Consider the following 7500-nt stretch of genomic DNA (forward strand, 5'->3'; position numbering starts at 1 on the left):
ATAGCGGGGCTACCGCATGCGATGGGAAAATTTTTTTTTTTTTTTTTTTTTTCATCGGGCTTACCCGCGGCTGAGAAGGGACGTGGTCGACCTCGATAGCGGGGCTACCGCATGCGATGGGGAAAAAAAAAAAAAAAAAAAAAAAAAAAATTTCATCGGGCTTACCCGCGGCTGAGAAGATACGTGGTCGTCCTCGATAGCGGGGCTACCGCATGCGATGGGAATTTTTTTTTTTTTTTTTTTTTTTTCATCGGGCTTACCCGCGGCTGAGAAGGGACGTGGTCGACCTCGATAGCGGGGCTACCGCATGCGATGGGGAAAAAAAAAAAAAAAAAAAAAAAAAAAATTTTCATCGGGCTTACCCGCGGCTGTGAAGGGACGTGGTCGTCCTCGATAGCGGGGCTACCGCATGCGATGGGAAAATTTTTTTTTTTTTTTTTTTTTTTTCATCGGGCTTACCCGCGGCTGAGAAGGGACGTGGTCGACCTGATAGCGGTGCTACCGCATGCAATGGGGAAAAAAAAAAATCTTTTTTCAGCGGGCTTACCCGCGGCTGAGAAGGTACCGCGGGTATCAGTGTACGTGGTCGACCCGATAGCGGGCTACCGCGGGTAAAGGGACGTGGACGGCCGTGCTAGCGGGCTACCGCGGGTATCATCGTACGTGGTCGACCCGATAGCGAGCTACCGCGGGTAAAGGGACGTGGACGGCCGTGCTAGCGGGCTACCGCGGGTATCATCGTACGTGGTCGACCCGATAGCGGGCTACCGCGGGTAAAGGGACGTGGACGGCCGTGCTAGCGGGCTACCGCGGGTATCATCGTACGTGGTCGACCCGATAGCGAGCTACCGCGGGTAATGGGACGTGGACGGCCGTGCTAGCGGGCTACCGCGGGTATCATCGTACGTGGTCGACCCGATAGCGAGCTACCGCGGGTAAAGGGACGTGGACGGCCGTGCTAGCGGGCTACCGCGGGTATCATCGTACGTGGTCGACCCGATAGCGGGCTACCGCGGGTAAAGGGACGTGGACGGCCGTGCTAGCGGGCTACCGCGGGTATCATCGTACGTGGTCGACCCGATAGCGGGCTACCGCGGGTAAAGGGACGTGGACGGCGGTGCTAGCGGGCTACCGCGGGTATCATCGTACGTGGTCGACCCGATAGCGGGCTACCGCGGGTAAAGGGACGTGGACGGCCGTGCTAGCGGGCTACCGCGGGTATCATCGTACGTGGTCGACCCGATAGCGGGCTACCGCGGGTAAAGGGACGTGGACGGCCGTGCTAGCGGGCTACCGCGGGTATCATCGTACGTGGTCGACCCGATAGCGGGCTACCGCGGGTAAAGGGACGTGGACGGCCGTGCTAGCGGGCTACCGCGGGTATCATCGTACGTGGTCGACCCGATAGCGGGCTACCGCGGGTAAAGGGACGTGGACGGCCGTGCTAGCGGGCTACCGCGGGTATCATCGTACGTGGTCGACCCGATAGCGAGCTACCGCGGGTAAAGGGACGTGGACGGCCGTGCTAGCGGGCTACCGCGGGTATCATCGTACGTGGTCGACCCGATAGCGGGCTACCGCAGGTAAAGGGACGTCGACGGCCTCGGTAGCGAGCTACCGCGGGTAAGAAGGGACGTGGTCGACCCGATAGCGGGCTACCGCAGGTAAAGGTACGTCGACGGGCTCGGTAGCGAGCTACCGCGGATAAGAAGGGACGTGGTCGACCCGATAGCGGGCTACCGCAGGTAAAGGTACGTCGACGGCCTCGGTAGCCAGCTACCGCGGGTAAGAAGGGACGTGGTCGACCCGATAGCGGGCTATCGCAGGTAAAGGAACGTCGACGGCCTCGGTAGCCAGCTACCGCGGATAAGAAGGGACGTGGTCGACCCGATAGCGGGCTATCGCAGGTAAAGGAACGTCGACGGCCTCGGTAGCCAGCTACCGCGGGTAAGAAGGGACGTGGTCGACCCGATAGCGGGCTACCGCAGGCAAAGGGACGTCGACGGCCTCGGTAGCCAGCTACCGCGGGTAAGAAGGGACGTGGTCGACCCGATAGCGGGCTACCGCAGGTAAAGGTACGTCGACGGGCTCGGTAGCCAGCTACCGCGGGTAAGAAGGGACGTGGTCGACCCGATAGCGGGCCATCGCAGGCAAAGGAACGTCGACGGCCTCGGTAGCCAGCTACCGCGGGTAAGAAGGGACGTGGTCGACCCGATAGCGGGCTATCGCAGGTAAAGGAACGTCGACGGCCTCGGTAGCCAGCTACCGCGGGTAAGAAGGGACGTGGTCGACCCGATAGCGGGCCATCGCAGGCAAAGGAACGTCGACGGCCTCGGTAGCCAGCTACCGCGGGTAAGGAGGGGACGTGGTCGACCCGATAGCGGGCCATCGCAGGCAAAGGAACGTCGACGGCCTCGGTAGCCAGCTACCGCGGGTAAGGAGGGGACGTGGTCGACCTGATAGCGGGCTATCGCAGGTAAGGGAACGTCGACGGCCTCGGTAGCCAGCTACCGTGGGTAAGAAGGGACGTGGTCGACCTGACAGCGGGCTAGCGCGGGTATAAGTGTACGTGGACGGCCTGATAGCGGGCTACCACGGGCTTATGCGGGTCTTCACGTCCCTACGTAGACTTTAACCCGCGGTAGCCCGCAAAAGGCCGACCACGTACCTTTACCTGCGGTAGAGACCCGTGATCGCCCGCTACCAGACAGGCCGACCACGTACCTACACGTATCGAGGAATAATGCCAGCCTGGGTCCTGACACGGCCTAAGTAACAGGCTTTAGGGTTAGGGTTAGGGTTAGGGTTAGGGTTAGGGTTAGGGTTAGGGTTAGGGTTAGGGTTAGGGTTAGGGTTAGGGTTAGGGTTAGGGTTAGGGTTAGGGTTAGGGTTAGGGTTAATTTAGGGTTAGGGTTAGGGTTAGGGTTAGGGTTAATTTAGGGTTAGGGTTAATTTAGGGTTAGGGTTAGGGTTAGGGTTAGGGTTAGGGTTAGGGTTAGGGTTAGGGTTAGGGTTAATTTAGGGTTAGGGTTAGGGTTAGGGTTAGGGTTAATTTAGGGTTAGGGTTAATTTAGGGTTAGGGTTAGGGTTAGGGTTAGGGTTAGGGTTAGGGTTAGGGTTAGGGTTAGGGTTAGGGTTAGGGTTAGGGTTAGGGTTAGGGTTAGGGTTAGGGTTAGGGTTAATTTAGGGTTAGGGTTAGGGTTAGGGTTAGGGTTAGGGTTAATTTAGGGTTAGGGTTAATTTAGGGTTAGGGTTAGGGTTAGGGTTAGGGTTAGGGTTAGGGTTAGGGTTAGGGTTAGGGTTAGGGTTAGGGTTAGGGTTAGGGGTAGGGGTAGGGGTAGGGTTAGGGTTAGGGTTAGGGTTAGGGTTAGGGTTAGGGTTAGGGTTAGGGTTAGGGTTAGGGTTAGGGTTAGGGTTAGGGTTAATTTAGGGTTAGGGTTAGGGTTAGGGACGGGCATCGTCAAGAGGCGGCTTAGGGTTAGGGTGTACGATGCCTGCCTGCCTTCGTTCGTTACGTTACGTTACATGAAATGTGATCGTTTCATCGAGAGACCTGCTGTACTATTCTTACGTGCGGCTTCCCGATGAAAAATTGTCAACCTGTAACACTTTTTGACTAGGCTATGGCTTTGGCCGGCCGCCGATGGTCGAGAGACCCGCGGTAACCTGTCCGCGTCTCACGTGCGACATCCCGATGAAAATTTCACCCACGTAAAAAATATTTACCGAGGGTATTGTTTGCCGGCCTGGATGGTCGAGAGACCCGCGGTAGCTCGCCTGCGTCTAACGTGCGGCTTCCCGATGAAAATTTCACCCTTCTAAATTTTTTTTTACCGAGGGTATAGTTTGACGGCCTCGATGGTCGAGAGACCCACGGTAGCCTGCCTGCGTCTATCGTGCGGCTTCCCGATGAAAATTTCACCCTTGTAAATTTTTTTTTACCGAGGGTATAGTTTGAAGGCCTCGATGGTCGAGAGACCCGCGGTAGCCTGTCCGCATCTAACGTGCGGCTTACCGATGAAAATTTCACCCTCGTAAAAAAATTTTACCGAGGGTATAGTTTGACGGCCTCGATGGTCGAGAGACCCGCGGTAGCCTGCCTGCGTCTAACGTGCGGCTGCCCGATGAAAATTTCACCCTCGTAAAATTTTTTTACCGAGGGTATAGTTTGAAGGCCTCGATGGTCGAGAGACCCGCGGTAGCATGTCCGCATCTAACGTGCGGCTTACCGATGAAAATTTCACCCTCGTAAAATTTTTTTACCGAGGGTATAGTTTGACGGCCTCGATGGTCGAGAGACCCGCGGTAGCCTGCCTGCGTCTAACGTGCGGCTGCCCGATGAAAATTTCACCCTCGTAAAATTTTTTTACCGAGGGTATAGTTTGAAGGCCTCGATGGTCGAGAGACCCGCGGTAGCCTGTCCGCGTCTAACGTGCGGCTGACCGATGAAAATTTCACCCTCGTAAAATTTTTTTACCGAGGGTATAGTTTGACGGCCTCGATGGTCGAGAGACCCGCGGTAGCCTGCCTGCGTCTAACGTGCGGCTGCCCGATGAAAATTTCACCCTCGTAAAAATTTTTTACCGAGGGTATAGTTTGAAGGCCTCGATGGTCGAGAGACCCGCGGTAGCCTGTCCGCGTCTAACGTGCGACACCACGATGAAAATTTCACCCTCGTAAAATTTTTTTACCGAGGGTATAGTTTGAAGGCCTCGATGGTCGAGAGACCCGCGGTAGCCTGTCCGCGTCTAACGTGCGACACCACGATGAAAATTTCACCCTCGTAAAATTTTTTTACCGAGGGTATAGTTTGAAGGCCTCGATGGTCGAGAGACCCGCGGTAGCCTGTCCGCGTCTAACGTGCGACACCACGATGAAAATTTCACCCTCGTAAAATTTTTTTACCGAGGGTATAGTTTGCCGGCCTGGATGATCGAGAGACCCGCGGTAGCCTGTCCGCGTCTAACGTGCGACACCGCGATGAAAATTTCACCCTCGTAAAATTTTTTTACCGAGGGTATAGTTTGCCGGCCTGGATGATCGAGAGACCCGCGGTAGCCTGTCCGCGTCCAACGTGCGACACCACGATGAGAATTTCACCCTCGTAAATTTTTTTTACCGAGGGTATAGTTTGCCGGCCTGGATGATCGAGAGACCCGCGGTAGCCTGTCCGCGTCTAACGTGCGACACCACGATGAGAATTTCACCCTCGTAAAATTTTTTTACCGAGGGTATAGTTTGAAGGCCTCGATGGTCGAGAGACCCGCGGTAGCCTGTCCGCGTCTAACGTGCGGCTTCCCGATGAAAATTTCAGCCTTGTAAAATTTTTTTACCGAGGGTATAGTTAGACGGCCTCGATGGTCGAGAGACCCGCGGTAGCCTGCCTGCGTCTAACGTGCGGCTTCCCGATGAACATTTCAGCCTTGTAAATTTTTTTTACCGAGGGTATAGTTAGACGGCCTCGATGGTCGAGAGACCCGCGGTAGCCTGCCTGCGTCTAACGTGCGGCTTCCCGATGAAAATTTCAGCCTTGTGAAATTTTTTTTTACCGAGGGTACAGTTAGACGGCTTCGATGGTCGAGAGACCCGCGGTAGCCTGCCTCGTCTAACGTGCGGCTTCCCGATGAAAATTTCAGCCTCGTAAAATTTTTTTACCGAGGGTATAGTTAGACGGCCTCGATGGTCGAGAGACCCGCGGTAGCCTGTCCGCATCTAACGTGCGGCTTCCCGATGAAGATTTCAGCCTTGTAAATTTTTTTTACCGAGGGTATAGTTAGACGGCCTCGATGGTCGAGAGACCCGCGGTAGCCTGCCTGCGTCTAACGTGCGGCCTTCCCGATGAAAATTTCACCCTTGTAAAAATTTTTTTTTTACCGAGGGTATAGTTTGAAGGCCTCGATGGTCGAGAGACCCGCGGTAGTCTGCCTGCGTCTAACGTGCGCCTTCCCGATGAACATTTCACCCTTGTGAAATTTTTTTTTACCGAGGGTATAGTTTGAAGGCCTCGATGGTCGAGAGACCCGCGGTAGCCTGCCTCGTCTAACGTGCGGCTTCCCGATGAACATTTCAGCCTTGTGAATTTTTTTTACCGAGGGTATAGTTAGACGGCCTCGATGGTCGAGAGACCCGCGGTAGCCTGCCTGCGTCTATCGTGCGGCTTCCCGATGAAAATTTCAGCCTTGTAAATTTTTTTTACCGAGGGTGTAGTCAGACGGCCTTCGATGGTCGAGAGACCCGCAGTAGCTTGCCTGCGTCTACCGTACGGCTTCCCGATGAACATTTCAGCCTTGTAATTTTTTTTTACCGAGGGTATAGTCAGACGGCCTTCGATGGTCGAGAGACCCGCGGTAGCTTGCCTGCGTCTAACGTACGGCTTCCCGATGAACATTTCAGCCTTGTAAAATTTTTTTACCGAGGGTGTAGTCAGACGGCCTTCGATGGTCGAGAGACCCGCAGTAGCTTGCCTGCGTCTACCGTACGGCTTCCCGATGAACATTTCAGCCTTGTAATTTTTTTTTACCGAGGGTATAGTCAGACGGCCTCGATGGTCGAGAGACCCGCGGTAGCCTGTCCGCGTCTAACGTGCGGCTTCCCGATGAACATTTCACCCTCGTAAAATTTTTTTTACCGAGGGTATACTTTGCCGGCCTGGACGATCGAGAGACCCGCGGTAGCCTGTCCGCGTCTAACGTGCGACACCACGATGAAAATTTCACCCTCGTAAAAAATTTTTACCGAGGGTATAGTTTGCCGGCCTGGATGATCGAGAGACCCGCGGTAGCCTGTCCGCGTCTAACGTGCGACACCACGATGAAAATTTCACCCTCGTAAAAAATTTTTACCGAGGGTATAGTTTGCCGGCCTGGATGATCGAGAGACCCGCGGTAGCCTGTCCGCGTCTAACGTGCGACACCACGATGAAAATTTCACCCTCGTAAAAAATTTTTACCGAGGGTATAGTTTGCCGGCCTGGATGATCGAGAGACCCGCGGTAGCCTGTCCGCGTCTAACGTGCGACACCACGATGAAAATTTCACCCTCGTAAAATTTTTTTACCGAGGGTATAGTTTGCCGGCCTGGATGATCGAGAGACCCGCGGTAGCCTGTCCGCGTCTAACGTGCGACACCACGATGAAAATTTCACCCTCGTAAAATTTTTTTACCGAGGGTATAGTTTGCCGGCCTGGATGATCGAGAGACCCGCGGTAGCCTGTCCGCGTCTAACGTGCGACACCACGATGAAAATTTCACCCTCGTAAAAATTTTTTACCGAGGGTATAGTTTGCCGGCCTGGATGATCGAGAGACCCGCGGTAGCCTGTCCGCGTCTAACGTGCGACACCACGATGAAAATTTCACCCTCGTAAAAAATTTTTACCGAGGGTATAGTTTGCCGGCCTGGATGATCGAGAGACCCGCGGTAGCCTGTCCGCGTCTAACGTGCGACACCACGATGAAAATTTCACCCTCGTCAAAAATTTTTACCGAGGGTATAGTTTGC

Source organism: Mytilus trossulus, unplaced genomic scaffold, assembly GCF_036588685.1.
Source record: "Mytilus trossulus isolate FHL-02 unplaced genomic scaffold, PNRI_Mtr1.1.1.hap1 h1tg001400l__unscaffolded, whole genome shotgun sequence".
Lineage (NCBI taxonomy): Eukaryota > Metazoa > Mollusca > Bivalvia > Mytilida > Mytilidae > Mytilus > Mytilus trossulus.